This window comes from Mobula birostris, chromosome 14 (genome assembly GCF_030028105.1).
Source record: "Mobula birostris isolate sMobBir1 chromosome 14, sMobBir1.hap1, whole genome shotgun sequence".
In the NCBI taxonomy this organism is placed as follows: domain Eukaryota; kingdom Metazoa; phylum Chordata; class Chondrichthyes; order Myliobatiformes; family Myliobatidae; genus Mobula; species Mobula birostris.
The window spans coordinates 84884167-84904653 of NC_092383.1; the positions used below are offsets into that span (position 1 = coordinate 84884167).

At 42.1% G+C, this 20487-nt stretch overlaps 1 protein-coding gene across 3 annotated transcripts in view; it reads right to left on the minus strand.

Annotated features, from left to right (window-relative positions):
- sox13 (SRY-box transcription factor 13) overlaps nucleotides 1-20487 on the minus strand; it is a 144234-nt gene that overhangs the window by 77018 nt on the left and 46729 nt on the right. The window contains exon 1 of one of the 3 annotated variants that reach the window (XM_072278799.1): nucleotides 18789-18884. The exons of the other annotated variants lie outside the window; for them this stretch is intronic. The gene's annotated coding sequence lies outside the window, so the exon portion shown is untranslated. Of the gene's footprint in view, nucleotides 1-18788; nucleotides 18885-20487 lie in introns of those variants that run through there. 3 annotated transcript variants of the gene reach the window in all.

Genomic DNA, 20487 nt, shown 5'->3' on the forward strand with positions numbered 1-20487 from the left:
GTTCAGGGTGTCAGAGGCCTAAATGGAGTTTAGAGGGAGCTACAAAGTTTATGCTACACACTATGGCTGGTTTGACCCAGTTATAGACCATGCACCTGGGTCATGATCTGTGCCAAACCGGCTTTGTTACACAGTCCTTTTTCCACAGACACTTAGTAAACAAATCTTCTTACCCAGCTAACATCCTGGAATTCTTTTGAATGCCCATTCTTGTCAGGGTACCTCCCATCCTGTGCAGGCAGCACGTCAGAAAGTATCGTTCTTTACTCCAGAGAAAAACTCCTGCCAATGCCAAGTATGTGGACCTATAAATAGTTACATGCTCACGCTGGGCATGAGGCCAGGAATCAACCCCATGCCTGCAGAGACACTCTTGATATGGCTCTCAATGTAACAAGGTTGCTATTCAGATTACAGAGCTCTTTCCTTTTCACTTTAGACAAAATGCTAAAGTCTACGATAACATTTCCTTATTAAAGCCTTTGATGCTGGCTGTAAAACGTATACCAAGCTAGAATGTCAAGTGAACTGCCATTTCAGACACCCCTAGTGATCTTGCAGTGAAGCAGATGCCTCACAGTTCCAAGAATAGGGCTCAGTCAATGCAGAATGGAATAAGCAGATGATGATTCAGGCCGAGACACTTCATTGGCCCAAAATATCGACTGTTTATTCCTCTCCATAGTTGCTGCCTGACTTGCTGAGTACTGCCAGTATTCTCAATGTGGAATTTTCCTACTGACCCTGTGATACTCCAGCTGCCTCCCATGTGCCAAAAGCATGTTGGTAGGTTAGCCAATCCCTATTCTAATGTTGGTGGATAGCAGAAAAATTGGTTGATGAAGATACCGGAGGGGAAAAACAGGATTCCCACCATTCCCCTCACCTATCATCTGCCAGCTGGTACACTTTCCCCACCTTCTAGTCTGACATCCGTCTCCTTTCCTTTCCAGTCCGGATATCAGGTCTTGGCCCGAAACATCTACTGCTTACTCCTCTCCATAGACACTGTCAGATCAGCTAAGTTCTTCCAGCATTGTGTGTGTGTGTGTGTGTGTGTGTGTGTGTGTGTGTGTGTGCGCGCGCGCGCGCATGCGCGTTATTCAGTATTTCCAGCACCTGCCGAATCTCTTGCGTTCAGGATTAACGTACGTGTGGGGTTCATGTGGACACAGAGGGCTGTTTCTGTGCTGTACGATTCTACGACTTCAATTTGAATTTAGCACAAAGTTTGAACAGTGGAGGTTATTTGTCTACTATTGTCATGCACACCAGGATATAGTGACAAACATTTCTTTTGTGCACCATCTAGAAGGATCATTCCATACAGAACTTCATCAAGAAAGGAAAAAGGAAACAGAAACCAGAATTTAATATTGCTTTTACAGAGAAAGTGCAATGCAGGCAGACAAATAAAGAGCAAGGGTCACAATTAACCAATTTAATTAATATATATATATTTCTTAATGTTATCTATAGTTTTTTTAGTATTATATATTACACAGTACATATTTCATGATGTTTGCCAGCAATATTAAACCTAACTCTGATGAAGTAGATTGAGAGATCAAGAGTCCATCTTTTGGTGTAGGAGAGGTCTGTTCAAGAGTTGGACGACAGTGAGATAGAAACTGTTCCCCAGTCTGGTGCTACCTGCTACTTGGGAATACTCCTTATCTGTGGATAGGTAGAACATTCAAACACATGGGACCGTGAGAGTCCCGTCCTCATTGGTGAACAACTGATTAGAACATTTGGTACCCTAGCAAGCACTTTGAGTAACGACTGAAGAAAGTACCCAGATCCAGATCACTAACCAGCATCCTAAAAAGAAGGGAGGTTCCAAAGTGAGGTTAAGTGATAGCACAGGTGAATTGGGATAAGCTCAGCCAAACACAACTATGGATGGATTGGGGGGGGGGGTGCGAGGTGAGGTTTTGGAAGGGGGAAGTGGTAGTCCAAACACAAAAATCGAGACCTTAACCTGAAGTCCTATCTGGTCTCAGGTGTGAGTCTGTTAAGGACAGAAGCAAGGAAGATCTTTCCAGGTCAACATTATTGGTCCATATCATGGTGCTGCTTGTGGGAACTTGCTGTGAGCTAATTTGCTGTCACCTTAGTTACAGAACAAGAGAGTATGGGGGAAAGAGCAGTGCAGAATAACACACATACAATCACGGTGGTGACCATGATCTCCACATTCAATTTCAACCACTACTGACTGGCGTAGACTTGGAAGCATTAGATTTCCTTCATTTGTGTTCGGGGCTTTGTGTGATCTTAGTGAAGTATATAAGATTCTTGAGGGACCAGACGAGGTCAACGCTGAGTGGATATTTTCTCTCATGGGAGAATCGAGAAGCAAAGGACGTAACCCCAGAATGAAGAAGTAGCTATGAATGAGTGAAACAAGAAAGAATTTCTCCAGAAAAGGTTGGGAGACTTTGGAACTCCTTATAACCATATAACAATTACAGCATGGAAACAAGCCATCTCGGCCCTTCTAGTCCATGCCAAACTCTCACCTAGTCCCACTGATCTGCACTCAGCCCAGAACCCTCCATTCCTTTCCTCTCCATATAGCTATCCAATTTTACTTTAAATGACAACATTGAACCTGCCTCTACCACTTCTGCTGGAAGCTTGTTCCACACAGCTACCACTCTCTAAGTAAAGAAGTTCCCTCCTCATGTTACCCCTAAACTTTTGCCCTTTAACTCTCAACTCATTTCCTTTTGTTTGAATCTCCCCCACTGTCAATGGAAAAAGCCGATCCACGTCAACTCTATCTATCCCCCTCATAATTTTAAATACCTCTATCAAGTCCCCCCCAACCTTCCATGCTCCAAAGAATAAAGACCCAACTTGTTCAACCTTTCTCTGTAGAAACTTTCTCCACAGAAACTTCTTTTTGCTGAGCCAAAGCCTACAACCTTGCAAATGAAAGTTGATAATCTAATTAGTTAAATCACGACATCTGGTCACATAATAATGAGGTAATTCAAATCTAAATCGTCACAGAGTGCTGCAGTTAGCGCAATGGTTTACAGTGCCACCTGTAAGATCAGCGTTCAACTCCTGCTGCTGTCTGTAAGGAGATTGTACGTTCTCCCCGTGACCGTGTGGATTTCCTCGAGGTGCTCCGGTTTCCTCCCACAGTCCAAAAATGTACAGTTATGGTTTGAGAGTTGCCGGCATGCAGTTTCGGTGCCAGAAGCATGGCAACACTTACAGACTGCCCAGTACAATCCTCGCTGCTTTGCAACAGTTTTGTTTTCTAGATCCTATCACATCAACACCCTATTTGTTTCACAGCCTTTGTAATGCTCAGTGGGTCCGGAGGAGGTTCACAAAAAATAATCCCTGGAATGAAAAGTTAATATTTGAGGAGCATTTGATAGCCTGTACTCGCTGGAGTTTAGAAGAATGAGGGGAGGATCTCATTGAAACAAATTGAATATTGAAAGTCCAAGATAGAGTGGATGTGGAGAGGATGTTTCCTAAAGTGGGAGAGTCTAGATCCGGAGAGCACGGCCTCAGAATAGGAGGATGTCCACTTAGAACAGAGATGAGGAGGAATTTTTTTTTAGCCAAAGAGTGGTGAATCTGTGGAGTTCATTGCCACAGATGGCTGAGGAGGCCAATTCATTGGACATATTTAAAGCAGAGGTTGATAGGTGTTGATTTAGGAAAGGTGTCAACGGTTATGGGGAGAAGGCAGAAGAATGGGGTTGAGAGGGATAATTAATCAGCCACAATGAAATAGTGGGCCAGACTCAATGAGCTGAATGGTCTAATTCTGCTCCTACATCTTATGGTCTTACAGCAATGTAACCATAGATAATATTACATGAGATCTTTAAAGTAATACCATCCCACCAACTTTAAGGTAGCAACTTCCACACAAATATGTGTATTGTGTTAAGTTTTCTGCATGTCAAAGTCGAAGTTAATGCATGGCAATATTTTATCTTGGGTTAAGTATTGTGCAATTTAAGTTAATACACAAACTATTTACTCACAGATCTTTATAATAATTTTGAACCCTTCCATTCTCCACCATCAACATCAAGCCCTTTGTGCAAGGTGAAATCTCCCACAGGAATGCATCTCCAACAGGGCAAATAAATCCGACCTGATTAAACCGGTACCACTGAGAGTGGCAAAGATCACTTCATATCCTCCAGTGAGAAAAGGAAAACATGGCATGGAGCCACTGTAAAATGCTCTCATAAAGAGCATGAGCAAATTTGTATTCACATTTTATTCTCTCAATGAATGCCAAAGCACTTCATGGCCAATTAATTACTTTTGAAATGTTGATCCTGTTCTGTCGGAAACATAGCAACTCATTTGTACCCAGTGAGATCTCTCAAACCACAAATGAGATAAATAATCAATCAAGTTACTTTTGATAATGATTCAGCCTTGAATTTTACCCAGGACATTTAGGAAAACATTGATTACTGCCACAATCTTTTACTTCCATTGGAATAGCCCATTGGGTAACCTAATATCTTCTGTAAAAACATCAACATCCTGGATTACTTGCCCATCCCAATCCAGATTTTCAGGGCTCTCTAACTTGTTATTTCATTACTTTTGTTTTATATTTGCATTTGCACAGCTTGTTGTTCATTGACCCTGTTTACGATTACTGTTCTGTAGATTTGCTAAGTATGCCCACAGGAAAAAAGAATCCCAGGGTTGTATGTTGTGACATGCGTGCATGCTGATACATTTTTACTTTGAACTTTGAGATATTACCTTGAATAATCTGTCAGTATTATCAATCCTGAATAAGAATTCAGCAGCATCACAAAACCCATTTAATCCCACCTTGCTATTTCCTCAATCAGAATTAACCCCGGTGGAGATGCCACACTTTCCCATTAATACCACACAAACTTTCAAACAGAACTTTCAGAAAGTAACTGAACAAATCAGGAAACATTAGTCAATCTAAGGAGAATTTGTAGTCGGACCCATCAGCCATTAAGAGCTAATACAATCAGAATGGACAGAATGGCCTCCTCTATTCTGGGACAATGATTTATTCTTAGAAGTATTTTATTTACTGAAAGACGTACATTTTTGTTACAGAAGTCACCTCTACTTCCTGTGAATGCAAGCAGAGGAGTTGGGATAAAGCCAGAGATGTGATAATAATTGGCAACATGCACAACGTACAGTGCCTTGATAGAGTATTCAGCCCCCACAACTATTACCACATTTTACTGTCTCATATTCTACATGTAAAATATATTGAAATGGGATTTTTTGAGCCAATCCACAAATTATTAGGGCATCATGTCCAATCAAAAGAAAAATTCCAAAATCTGTGAACAATTTACTAAAAATCAAAAACCAAAATTGTGAGGCTGAAAAAGAATTCATCCCCTTTGTAATTACTACACTAACCTTCCTCAGGTGCAATACACCGTATTACCTTACCAACTCACCCAATTTGTTGATGTAGAAAATTGGAGGATCACTTGTTTTCAATTAATTGACAAGAATAAATACCCCCCCCCCCCCGTAAGGTCTAACAGTATGGCAGATTTTCAACACACCAAACTAAAATGAAGACTAAAGAGCATTCATGACAAGTCAGGGAAATGATAATGGGGAAGCACAAATCTGAGGAAGGGTACAAGGCCATCTCAAAAGCACTGGACATACCTTGGAGCTCAGTGCAGTCCATCATGAAAAAGTGGAAAAAAAATATGAAACCATGGCCACACTACCTAAGTCAGGGTGCCTTTCTAAACTTAATTGCTGGGGAAAAACGGCACTTGGAAGAGAGGTTACTGTGATGCCAAGTCACTCTGAATGAGCTGCAGAAGTCAGTGGCGGCAAAAGGAGATGAAGTTCACTGCGCCACAGTCTCTAAGGCCTTGTAGGAAATGGGTATTTGTGGAAGACTGGCAAGGAAGAGGCCCTGGCTGAAAAGAAAGCTTATCTAATACAGCACATCAGCCAGGTAACAGCATCCCTATTGTAAAGTATGATGGAGGTAGCGTCAAGCTATGGGGATGCTTTTCAGCAGCAGGAACTGAAAATCTGGCCAGGATTGATATGAAGACGAGTGCTGCTAAATACAGAGAGATCCTGGATAAAAACCTGTTAGCCTCTGCCAGAAACCTTAAACTGTGGAAGAAGTTCACCAACGACCCAAAACACACAGCCAGAACAACCGTGGAGTGGCTTCAAATTAAGAAAAATGATGCCCTTGAGTAGCCCAGGCAGAGCCCTCTGGCAAGACCTCAAGATTGCCATCCACTGCCGCTCCCCAACTAACCTGGCACAGCTCTAGCAAACCTGCAAGGAGGAATTGGCAAATCTTGCTCCATCACATTCTGCAAAGCTAATAGAGACTCATCCAGAAAGACTACTGGCTGTAATAGCTGCAAGAGGTGGTTCAACTGAGTACTGATAAAAGGGGGATGGATACTTTGGAACTGCTGACATTTCAGTTTAAATTTTTTGAAATTTTTTCATGCTTCATAATTTCCCCTGTTTTTAAGGCTCTTCTGTGAAATTCACACATAAAAATTCTCAGTTAAATTGATCAAAATCTCATTTATGTGAACAAGGGGGGTGGGGTTGAATTACAAGGCACTGTGAATACTTTTACAAGGCACTTTAAATACTAGCAAGCTAAAAACAATCTTGAATACATCGAATGTCAGCAGCTCAAAGAAAATACATATTTTAAAATAACTTAATTGTCTACTCTCCAAATGGACCAAATCATTTTGAAGTTATATGCAAGTGCAGGAACTCTGCACGACGTTTAAAAAAGGAGGTGAATTTTAGGTAAATAGTTCAAACATTTGTACCTACAGGGATGGAAAGGGCTCAGATTTGGAGTTGGTGCACAAATTGAATTGGCTGAGATTATTTTATAAAAAATTTCTTAACAAAACCCTCTTTGTTGTAATGAGCCACCAATTATTTTGGCAGCCAAGAGAGCAAGGAAGAGAGAGGGTTCCTGATCCTGGCTAATGGTAGAAGTGAGAAAAATGTTTAGTTCTGTACAACATGGTTTAACTGCACAGTTCATACCCATTCAATCCCAGAAGAATTAATCAGAAAATAGGAAAAGGAATAAAAGCACATTAACCCTTTGGTGTTGCAGTCAATTTAACAACTTAACTGGTCTTGCAGTACTCTGTACATCTGCAGAAACAGAGAAAATCTTAAACCCAAATATACCTGAAGCAAATATGAGTATATATACAAACTTTGCACATATATTGCATTCAATCTTGTTTACATAGCATTAACTCATCCAGAGTAAGCTAATATACTTAACTCTCAACAAGTACACATTGGGCATTACTGTTGGGTGGCGGGGTGGACGTATGTCTCTACCAACAGAGGTGTAAGTCACTTCTTCCCTCCGCTAGCCTGCAGGTCACCCTTGGGCAATGTGTTGCAGCTGCTTAGCCCCGTGCCCCCCCCCCCGACCCAACCAGGGTCATGTGAAGCCCTGGGAGCTGGTGATGGATGGACATAGGAGCAGCCGGTGCACATCACAAGTCTTAGTTATATGAACACTGACGACAGGCAGGCAATCTCTGAAGAGTATTGATAATGGCCAGGGTCAGTCATCTTGTAAAGACACTCCTCAGGAGAGGGCAATGGCAAACCACTTCTGTAGAAGAGTCATGAATAAGACCATGGATGCCCACATTAATACAACATGGCACATATGATGATGATGGCTTTTTGAAATTCAACAGGTTTATTTCATGCCATGATCCTGTATGCAAGGTAAAAGGCAAGACCATAAGACCATAAGACATAGGAGCAGAATTAGGCCATTTGGCCCATTGAGTCTGCTCCACAATTTCATCATGGCTGAGCCAATTTTCCTCTCAGCCCCAATCTCCTACCTCCTCCCCATATCCCTTCATGCCCTGACCAATCAAGAATCTATCAACCTCTGCCTTAAATATACATAAGGACTTGGCCTCCACAGTTGCCTGTGGTAATGAAATTCCTTCTCATTTCCATTCCAAAAGGAGGCCCCTCCATTCTGAGGCCGTGTTCTCTGGTCTTAGACTCTCCACCATCGGAAACATCCTCTCCACATCCACTCTATCAAGGCTGTTCACCACTCAACAGGTTTCAGTCAGGGTAAACCAAGAGCCAGTGCATTTTAAGACCAAGACAGGCTGTTGCAGTTCTGATATGGTGACACAGCGCCCAGCGGCCACTCCGGAATGAATATCTGTAATCTGTCAAGTAGGATGCTGTGCACAATCCTGATTTGATGGAGATGGACGTGAGAAGCACAGAGGAACATCTGGTGAAACTTCTGAAATGCCTGTTTCGCTGCCATTGCCACTGTGCGATTCAGAATCTCCGGAGGGGAAGGCCCTGAATCCTCGGCTTTGCCTGTTGCTTGGCAGCCGGGGTCAAAGTACTCGGCAGAGATGGTGCTCGGTGTCAGAGGGCTGGTCGGAGGGTTGAAGTTTTCGGATGGATTCAGAGCCGGCTGTGGTCGGGTGCTTCCAGGGTGCTGCGTCGGCAAGTTTGCGGTGCTGGAGGTTCATGGCAGGGAGAGTTTTTCTTCCTTCTACCGTCTGCATGAGATGATGGGGCTTTTGAGAGACTTTGAGACTTTTTTTTTACCGTGCCCATTGTCTGCTCTTTATCAAATTACGGTATTGCTTTGCACTGTTATAACTAGATGTTATAATTATGTGGTTTTGTCACTTTTAGTCTTGGTCTGTCTTGTGTTTCTGTGATATCATACTGGAGGAACATTGTATCATTTCTTAATGCATGCATTACTAAATGACAATAAACGAGGACTGAGTGTCCTCATAATCTAAAAATTATTCTACATCATCATCATAAATGTAAAATTAAGAGTCTCAGCCAAAGTTGGGCTGTCAATACTCTGGAAGGGGAATCTACCTTGCTGTCTGTTATCTTGAAAGTGAGAATGCAACCAAATCATTTCAGACATCACAAGATATCCCACTGCACATGGAGGACATCTTTTGGGAATCCCTACTTTGCAGAAAGGACGGAAGGACTCTATACCACAAGTGGCAATGAATACTGTTTAGTTGTTAATTTTAGTGAGAGCATGATAGCCAACGGGAAGGAACAAAGGATGTGGGGAAATAGTGGGCATAGACTGAACAGCAGAACAGGCTTGTGGAGACTACTTAGTTCCTCTTGTCCTTGTCCGTGGCTTTGAGACAAACTCTAGGTCCAACAATATTAAGTATTGAACCATTGCTTAAAATAAATATTATATTAAGGGTTGGGTGGTGGGGGGAGGGGCACTTCACAGGCAAGATTGAAGTACTCTCTCAGATTTTTATAGTGTTTTTGGTGCTTTAAGAAAAGAACGGGAGATATAATATGGCTCTGATACATCGTATGCACAGTTTGGAGTTTGAGCACCTGCAGCTCAAACAACAAAGACATGGTTTCCGTTTGTTTAAACAACTTTACTATCAATGCATGAGGGCCACCATCTTTATACCCACAATACCAGTACAGTGAGGCATCTGCTAGACCATACACACAGCTTCTGAGTTTCCACTGCATTCCTTCACTTCTGGCTTCAGGCGAGGATTGAATGAAAACGTCACGTGACAGCTCCATTCTCTGTAGGAATGCGGATCGTGTGTCCATGGAATGGGGTTGCCAATGCTTCTGGCGTTTCTCTGTGAGAAGTAATCTGAGGGATTATGATGCACATGTTGGTGAATCTTTTTGGAGTTCTTTTATGTTCAGTTCCTCAAAACCTATAGCCACCGGGCTCGGTTTTGGTGTAATTCTTGTCTGCGTTTCTTTCAGGGTGCCCACCTACCTTGTAGGCACTGTCTTTTGGCCAATGTCTCTGACTTCCTCAAACACCCCATTATTTCTTCAACCACTGATTTCATCTTGTTTTGCAGATTCAGACTAGGATTTCTTAATCTTGACGATTTCAAATGGTCCCACCTGATCTATACTGGGTCCAATGTGAAGTCTGTCAGGTGAACACATGACAGGTCAACTGACTCTGCAGTGCCAGTGATTGTGGCTGGTTATAGGTCATTCAAGTTGTACCAACTTTTGTTTCTCCCAGTGGCTTTGCCTGCTTGACCTAAGACTTCAGCTTTGTATGAGATACCAGTGTTTTGTCTACAGTTTAGTTGAGCTTTCTTGCCTTACTTAGAACAGAGATGGGAGAAGTTTCTTTAGCCAGAGGGTGGTAAATCTGTGGACTTCATTGCCACAGACGGCTGAGGAGGCCAAGTCACTGCGTACATTTAAAGTGGAGGTTGAAAAGTTAGTAAGGACGTCAAAAGTTATGGGGAGAAGGCATAAAAATGGGACTGAGAGAGAAAATAAATCAGTCATGATAGAATCCAGCAGCAGACTCAATGGGCCAAATGGACCAATTCCACTCCTATGTCTAATGGTCTTATGGTTGCAAGGCAAAAAGACTGCAAATGGTGGAAATCTGAAATAAAAGCCGGAAGTGCTGGAGATCTCAACAGGTCAAGCAGCATCTGTAGAGATGGAGACAGAATCCGTTTCAAGCCACTGTTCTTTATGCAAGTGACATAAAGGAGCCAAAAACACGGTCCAGAGAAAGCTGCTGCAAAGGGGTAGCTGCATCAAGGTAGTGTCTGCTGATAAATCAGACAGGAAAGGAACCAAAGCGAATCCAACAACAAACTTCAGGTCACTGGGATCCCTTCTGACAGATGGTCTCAGATACACTATCATATAGACTTTGCTACAACGGAAACCTTTGTTTTGCATCCCATCCATACAAATTCTTTCATTACAACATCGCATTGAGGTGGTACAAGGGAAAAATATAACAGAATGCAGAATAAAACGTTAGAGCTCTGAGCGGTGCTGCAATGTAATTATGTATTTTCATAATTGTTAAACTGAGGCCCTGCTCCTCTTCCCTGGTAGATATTGCAAATTCCTTGTTACTTTTAGAGTTGCATTGTTATTCTCAGTGTTCTGGGGAACATATAATCCTAACCTAATATCACAAGAATTGGAAAATGTGTTTATTATTATAGTCACATGCACAGAGGCACAGTGAAAAAATTTGTTTTGAATGCCACTCATGCGGATTATTTCATTACAACAGTGCATTGAGGTAACACAGGGGGAAACAACAACAGAATGCAGATTAAAGTGTTATGGTTACAGAAACTGTGCAATGCAGGCAGGCAATTAGGTGCAAGACCACCACAGGGTAGATTGTGAGGTTGAAGAGTCCATCCTATTGTACAAGGGACTGTTCAAGATTCCTGGAACAGCAGGATAGAAACTAGACACACTTTCGGGCCTTCGCATCTCCTTCCTGATGAGGGAGGAAAATAGAGAATGTCCAGAGTGGGCACAGTTTTTAATTGTATGTTGGCTGCTTTACTGAGGCAGTGGGAAGTGAACATACTGCACATAGACGATAAGACCATAAGACAAAGGAGCAGAATTAGGCCATTCAGCCCATTGAGTCTGCCCTATCAGCCACATCGCGGTACCCTGTGGGAGCCAGAAGGGAGGAAGGTTGTCCTTTCCTAGTCTTCTGATTTCTTTACACCCCTCCCTCCCATACCTGAAAATCAAAAGAATAACACAAGGCTGGGGGAGAGATGTCCTAAAGGCTCCCAAGTTTGTCGCCTTCAGAATGACAGAGCCGGGTAGATGGATGCAAAACAGGGTTCAAAGTTCAAACACGAGGATATCTGCAGATGCTGGAATTTCAAGCAACACACATCAAAGTTGCTGGTGAACGCAGCAGGCCAGGCAGCATCGCTAGGAAGAGGTACAGTCGACGTTTTGGGCCGAGACCCTCCGTCAAAGTTCAAAGTATCCTTATTATCAAAGTACATATATGTCACCATATATAGCTCTGAGATTCATTTTCTTGCTGACGTACTCAATAAATCCATAACAGAATCAATGAAAAACTGCACCAACTTGGCATTCAACCAGTGTACAAAAGACAACAGACTGTGTAAATACAAAAAGAAAAAGGAAATAATAATAAGTAAGCAATAAATATCAAGAACATGAGATGAGGAGCCATTGAAGTGAGTCTATAGGTTGTGGGAACAGTTCAGTGATGGAATGAGTGAAGTTAAGTGAAGTTATCCCCACTGGTTCAAGAGCCTGATGGCTGAGGGATAATAGCTGTTCCTAAACCTAGTGGTCAAATCACAAACTGCCGAAGAGTCTTGGCCCAAAACGTCGACTGTATTTTTTTCCCCATAGGTGCTGTCTGGTCTATTGAGTTCCTCCAACATTTTGTGTGTTGCTTAAAACTGGTGGTGTGGGTCTGAGGCTCCTATACCTTCTTGATGGTAGCAGCGAGAAGAAATCATGGTCTGGGTGGTGGGTGTCCCTGAAAGCGGATACTGCTTTCCTGCAGCAATGCTCCCTGTCGAAGGGCTAAATGGTGGGGAGGGCTTTACCCGTGACGGACTGGGCCGTATCAACTACTTTTTGTAGGATTTTCCGTTCAAGACGGTGGTGTTTCCATACCAGACTGTGATGCAACCAGTCAATATACTCTCCGCTAAACATCTATAAAAGTTTGTCAAAGTTTAGGTGCCATGCCAAATGCATACATGCCACATCACTGAAAAAGCTACTATTTCACAAGGAACCTCCATTGCGACTGTACTCCATAGTAAGAGGTAGAAAGAAACAAGTCACTATATGGTGAAGAAACTATTGGACAGGATCCAGAGGAGGTTTACAAGGATGATCCTGGAAATGAAATGGATAATGTATAAGGAGTGTTTGATGCCTGTGGGCCTGCATTCACTAGAGCTTAGAAGAATGAGGTGGGATCTCACTGAAACCTATTAAATATTGAAAGGCCCAGGTAGAGCCAATGTGCAGAAGATATTCCACTAGTTGGATCATCTAGGAGCAGAAGGCACAGCTTCAGAATCCAAGAATGTTCCTTCTGAGCAGAGAGGAGGAGGAACTTCTTTCACTAGAGGGTGGTGAATCTGTGGAATTCATGGCTGCAGACGGCGGAGGGGCCAAGTCATTAGGTGTACTTAAAGCGAAGGTTGAAAGGTTTTGATTAGTAAGGTTGGCAAAGGTTACAGGGTAAAGGCAGGAGAAGTGGGGTTGAGAGGGAAAAAGGATCAGCCATGATGGAATGGTAGAGCCGGCTTGATAGGCCGAGTGGCCTAATTTTTCTCCTATGTCTTATAGACTTATGGAAATATGCCCATCAGCACCAGACATATCAGGATCACATTGCAGCTGTTCTAACTGGTGGAAACACCTTAACCGCAACAGGCTCTAAACAAGCAGAGGTGAGAAAGTGAGAAAATATGCACTGGTTTTAATGAATAATGTCAGGAGGGTGAGTCTAATCAGAGAGTGGAATCTCTACAATGGAACAGCAGCTCCCATTCCAAAACGGGCACTCTGATAATGTTCGACAAGTTCCCAGAGGGGGCGGGTAAGTCAGCCGCTGGATGGTTTAACCACTGATATCTCTGACGCACTAACTCACAGAGTGGGCCCAGTGAAACTCGTTCCGGGATGATTCCTCCAGACTCCCATGGTGCCAGACTCCCACCCCAGAGAATGACAATGGGCAGAGGGGAAAAAAAGACGTATGGTCTGAGTCATAGTTAAGGGTCAGAACACTACAGAACAGAAGCAGGCCCTTCAGCTCATCTAGTCCATGCAGAATTAGCTCTGTCAGCCTGTGACCACAGCCCTCTATACCCTTCCCATCAATGTATCTATCCAAATTTACCTTAAGTTTTGAAACTGAACCCACATCCACCATTTCCGCTGGCAGCTAGGTCTATATGCCCTGAGTGAATTTCCCCTGCATGTTCCCTTAAACTTTTCACCTTTCACCCTTAACCTATGACATCTAGTTCTAGACTCACCCAACTTCAGTGGGGACAGCCTGTTTTCATTTACCCTCTCTATCCCCTCAGAATTTCATATACCTTGTTCTGAACTCAGAAGTAAATCACTCTCGAAAAAACAACATTGTCAGGCTGATTGAGCATGGGATTGGATTGGGGAAAGGGAATACTTCGTGAAAAAAAACCCTCAAAAATAAAAATATAGTTGAATGGCTTTCCAAAGCAATCTATAGACAGACTTCAATTCAGTCAGAATGTCACTGCTTGATTTTTAAGTAAAACCAGAATGAGGAAGCATATCACTCCTGTCCCAACTACTCTGCATCGGCTTCCTCTACTTTTTAGAATTGATTTTTAAGTTCTCCTACTAGTTCTTGAAACTCTCAATGGTCTGAGACCATTTGTTTTATAATCCCACTCAAACTCTCAGTTCTTCTTCCGCCGGTCTCTTTAAGTTTGAACAGCTTGAAACAGAGATAATTGGTAGGCCAGCTCTTTAGAACTACGCTCCGAAACTGTGGAACGCAATACTTAAAACGATAAGGGATGCAGATGCAGTCGACACTTTTAAATGTCAGTTCAAAGCCTATTTATTCTACCTTGCTTTTAACTAACATCTTTTTGTCTTTTATTTTCTTGTTTGCACTTTATCCCATTGGAAAGAGCTTTGAACTACATTGTTCATATGAAAAGTGATCTAAATAAGTTATTGTTAATATTATAATAAAATGTGTCCAACAACAGATATGAATGATAATTACCACAGTGCTGCTTTCTGTTTTCAAAGGAAGGCCCTTAAATCAGATCTGAAGTCACTTCAACAGAAAGAGTAGAAATAGAAAATGAGCTTAATGACAAAAATCACTTGTTCCAGCAACATTAGCTGGAGGGTTACAAATATATTGAAGTATACCATGTTGTTGCCAAAAGATGTACAAAATGGAGAGAAATGGATTTCAGGCAATCTTATGCTTCAGCTTTATTTATTTATCACAGGTACATCGAAACATATAGTGAAATGCATTATTTGCATTAACAGAAAGCACAACCTAAAATTTCTACAGATGTACCATAGAGAGCATTCTAACTGGCTGCATCACTGTTTGGTATGGGTGGAGGGGATGGGTTTACTGCGCAGGATCAAAAGAAACTGCAGAAATTTGTGAACTCAGTCAGCTCATCACGGGCACCACCCTCCGTAACAGCCAGGCCACCTTCAAGGAGTCATACCTCAAAAAGACGGCATCCGTCGTTAAGGTACCCCATTGCCCAGGACATGCTCCCTTTTCACTGCTACCATCAGGGAGGAGGTACTAGAGTCTGAAGGCACACACTCAATGATTCAGGAATAGCTTCTTCCCCTCTGCCATCACATTTCTAAATGGACATTGAATGCACGAACACTACCTCACTACTTTTTTGCACTACTTATTTAATCTAACTATTCTATATTATATATATTATATATAGGGGTGTATGGGGTGTTGGGGGGGGTAGCACCTCTGGTGGGGGAACATGTCGCGTCCTTTTCAGGGCGGTTGGTCCACCTTTGGTCCCCACCTGGCACTCAGCTCTCACCTGTGGCTCCCCGTGGCTGTTTGCATGTGACAGCGGCCACACCCCGGGCAACGGCTTCGACAAGCCGGCTAAACCAGGTGAGGGTAGCCGACGGGTCTCAAACCCTCAGTGTGATAGGGAGTTGTCTATCCCAGCATGTGAAGACAGACTCAGGCGGATTGAGTGGACGAGACCAATGGAAGGTCCAACGGTCAAGAAGGCGGTCTCTGCAAGCGTCGTGGAACGCGTAGAGCAGGACAAGACACAGAAGATGTCCTGGTCATCCACTGCGCCTAGTCCCATCTCCAGCTGTCTAGACTCTGTCTTGCCACTGGATCCAGATGGGAATTGGGAAGAGAGAGTGAGGCTGACGCTGTGCAACTCTCCCTCACTTAAATCCAAATACATCATAATGGTGTCAAGGTCCTCATCAATGTCAATGATGGACGAACAATATATATATATATTCACTGTAATTCACAGTTTTCACTATTATGTATTATTGCAATGTATATAAGGCATCCGTTAGTCTTGCGACACCATGGATCTGCACCTGGAAATTCTTCACTCTCCAGGGCGCAGGCCTGGTCAGGGTTGTATGGAAGACCAGCAGTTGCCCATGCTGCAAGTCTCCCCTCTCCACGACACCAAGTTGTCCAAGGGAAGGGCATTAGGACCCATACAGCTTAGCACCAGTGTCGTCACAGAGAAATGTGTGATTAGGTGCCTTGCTCATGTTGCCTCAGCTGAGGCTCGAACTCACGACCTTCAGGTTGCTAGTCCAATGCCTTAACCACTTGGCCATGTGCCCACAATTGCAATGCACTGCTGCCAAATAACAACAAGTTTCACAACATATCCCTGTGATATTAAATCCGATTCTGATTTGCTGGAGGCAGCTTCCAAGTGTCACTACACGTTCAGCAGAACAACACAAGCAACAACAACAAAACAAAAATACAAAGCAACCCTCTTCCCTCCCACTCACACAGAGACGGGCCTCCAGCCCCAGGAGGTTATTTCACAAAGGAATACAACTTGATATGGTAAAGCTCTTGAATTTAAAGTCAAATTCCATCCTTGGAGATCCTCACCAAGCAGGCATGCTCTTTTCTCGCTGTTGCCATCGGGTAGAAGGTACAAGAGCCTCAGGACTCACACCTCCATGTTCAAGAACAATTGATGCCCCACAACCATTAGGCTCTTGAACAAAATGGAATAACTGCACTCACTCACCCATCCACTGAGATGTTCCAACAACCACTGGTCTCACTTTAAGGATTCTTTATCTTGTTATTGCATGATCTAGTTATTTATTGCTACCTATTTATATTTGCATAGTTTGTTGTCTTCTGAATGATCCTTCATTGGTCCTGTTCTAGTTCCTATTCTATAGATTCGCTGAGTATGATCACAGGAAAATTAATCTCAGGATTGTATGTGGTGACATATGTAGTTTTATAATAGAATTTACTTTAAACTTTGAACAATCCTTGGTATAAGCTGACAGACTGGTTTGAGTATTGGTGACTCACACAGCCGTGTGGGTAATGGAAATTCACCAACTGAAATTCACAAATCACTTCCCAAAAATCAGAGAAATGGAATAAAAAAATAATCTCATGGAATTTTTGTACCATTTTTTTCCAACTGTCATTTCTTGGTGTATAACTTACGGAGAATTTTGACGCACACAATTTTTCTGGGAACTCAACCCTTACCCCACCCTGCATTGTGGGGGTCGTCTGATCTTGTTTCTGAACTTGGTGTCATGGTTCATTTACCCCGAGGCATGAAACTTTAGTTGAATCGTCACTCTTTAGATACTCTAACTTCTCTCACCTCCCTTTGCTCTGTGGTTGGTTGTACATTTGGTCTACAAGTCTCTGTTTGTGCTCGCCTCAAAATTTTGCAGTGAGAATTGAGTTTTGACTACACACATCTTTGACCTGATTCCAAATCAATTCAGTTGATTCTAGGATGTCAGCACGTTTCTCAGAACTAAGTAAATGCAAGCATATTCTATCTCACACAATCTCAGACACTCTGCATCTCTTCTGCAATATTGCTAGGTATTAACATTTGACTGATTTAGAAAATAGCCCTTGAATAATACATTGGCAAAGACTCTAGCAAATTTCTACAGATGTACTGTGAAGATCATTCTGTCTGGTGTAAAGGCACCAACACACAGGATCAAAAAAAAACCGGCAGAGGGTTGTCGACTCAGCCAGTTCCATGATGGGCACAAGCCTCCCCACCATCAAAGACATCTTCCGAAGGCGATATCTCAAGTAGACAGCATCCATCAATAATGACCCCACCATCTGAGAGATGTCCTCTTCTCATTACTACCATCGAGGAGGTGGTACAGGAGCATGAAGATGCACACTCAATGTTTTAGGAACAGCTTCTTCCCCTCTAGGAGCCTGGTTCAGAAGCCCTGATGGTTGAAGGGTAATAACCGTTCTGGAACCTCGTGGTGTGGGACCTAAGGCTCCTGTACCTCCTCCCCAATTCAATATAACTACCTGCTGGTAAGTTTCCTGATACAAGTTAACCTTAAGAGAACCAAGTTAATCCTCAGAACACCTGCAAACCCAGAAATGTGGGCTACTAGCACAAACACCAAATGGTGATTGGTTCACCAAAGGGTGTGGCTCGTTTGGTTTGTCAGGGCCCACCCCACTTCCAGTGCGGAAGTTTTCAAAACGAATGAAAGACACTGCAAAGACCTAAACACCATATACCATTTTAGGCCCCCAGTCTTGAAATGCCAGTTCTGCTGACAAAACGGTGGTGTGAGGGAAGGGTTTGGGAAAAATATGTAAAGTTGTTGCAAACAAAAATTATTGCAAATTAAACAAAAACTTCATGCCAGTAATCTGAAGTTATATTTTGAAAAACAAAATCTGGCTTTGGATTTCCGTTCTTTTAATTTTTGGTACTATCTATAGTGATTATGATATATATACTGAAACCAAATGAACATATATTTGCATTAAACTGTTCTAGAACACACACTCATTTATGAACCCATTATGACATTTTTAATATTAGGAAATTTCACTATCAATTTATGTAAAATAATCAAAACCTACGTCTAGCTTATGGTGATAAGAACCGTAACTCTTTTGGTTTTAAACTCTAATGAAGGTTAAAATTTACATTAAATTCACTGCTTCTTTCAGTTTTCCTTCCTAAGATCACACATTAAACAAAAGCCAATTGGAATTTTCTAGCTTCTTTTGTGTAAAATGGTGTCATTAGAGTGTTTTGCCAAGTTATTCTCAAACTTTAGAAACGGATGCCAACTTTTAGAGAAGTGACACTTACCAACACAATCCGATCAGTGTTAAATAGGTGTAAAGTTAATTGGGAAGTTCCTGTAACCTGCCGAGAAGATCGGCATCATCTGTTACACCCAGTTATAAGAACAAAGCTTCCTGGAGGGCGATCAGATCACACTCAGTTACCAAACTGCAATAGAAGTCAAGATAGCATATCTCACCATTTGCAAATATACGTATGATATTGTTTCTGTCAACTTCAGCACAATTTTCATTAAGAGTGTTAAATTTATTCCTTGTATGTAATTTTTCCCAGTAAAAGCTCAGTACATGAATCAGAAATTCTCCCAGCCTTGAACAAATATGGTTTGAACTAAGGAATACATCTCTGTGAACAGGAGATTGGGCATTGAATGGTTAAACACAACTCACTCAGTGATGTAGTCCTTACTAAAGGATTAAAACAGAATCTAATAGCACATTCATGAAAACCCAGAGAGATTTCAACATCTTCAACATTAATTAGATGGAGAAAGACCTCAAGGAAAATGTGTCTCCAAAGACTGGATAGTAACTTTCCCAATGGGACACAAAGATCAGATCTTCTATCAAGTAAAATCACACCATGAACAGCTGATCACTGAACACTGGAGAGGCCACTCTGTATCAAAACAAATAAATTTCAATACAATTTGCTCTGTTTTTACTTTGGCTTAGTTCAAATAGAAACTTAAGTCAAGGTTTTAAGGGAAAAAGTTAACTAATGTTGTTTATTCAAATACATTGTATGGACATGATTTTAAAGGTCATTGTTCACTGCACATCCGTGGTTGTTCAGAAGGTGATGGTGAGTTGCTTCCTTGAACTGCTGCAGTATTTCTGAAGCTAATCCAAGCATGTTTTGATGTTAACTGCCCCAGGATTTACACTCAGTGATGAAGGACTGATAGTTGTATTTGTGTAATCTGGGTAAATTACTGCAGCCTATTCAAGGAATATTACTTGATAAGACTTCCATTATCAGAATCAGATTTATTATCTCTGTCATAATATGACATGAGTGCATTGTTTTGTGGCAGCAGTAAAGTGCAAGGACATGAAATTACCATAAATTACAAATTAAATAAATAGTGCCAAACGTGGAATAATAAGGTACTGCTCATGGGCTCTTGGACCTGATATCAGAGGGGAAGAAGCATCTGCACTAATTGTGCAATGGCATTTGCTAAGAAAAAGTGAGGTATATTTGAAAGCAGAGTTATTTGTAAGGTAAGAAAAATTAATTTTATTGTCAATGTAAGTAAACGTCACCATATACATTTATGTTCTTGCAAGTATGCACAGTAGAACAAAGAAGTACAATAGTATCAGTGAAAAACTACACACAAAGACCGACAAACAACCAATGAGCAAAATAAGACAAACTGTGCAAAGACAAAAAAAAGTAAATGAGAACATGAGTTGTAGAGTCCTTGAAAGCGAGACCGTAGGTTGTGAAATCAGGTCAGTGCTGAGGAGAGTGAATTTATCCACGTTGGTTCAGGAGCCTGATTGTTGAAGGGGAATAACTGTTCCTGAACCTCCTTGCTGATGGCAGCAGTGAGAAGAGGGCATGGCTGATATGGTGGGGGTCCTTGCTGGTAGATGCTGCTTTCCTGTGGTAGTGCCTGTTGTCGATGTGCTCAATGGTGGGGTGGGCTTTGCTTGAGATGTAGTGGGCTATATCCACCACTTCTCATGGGCTT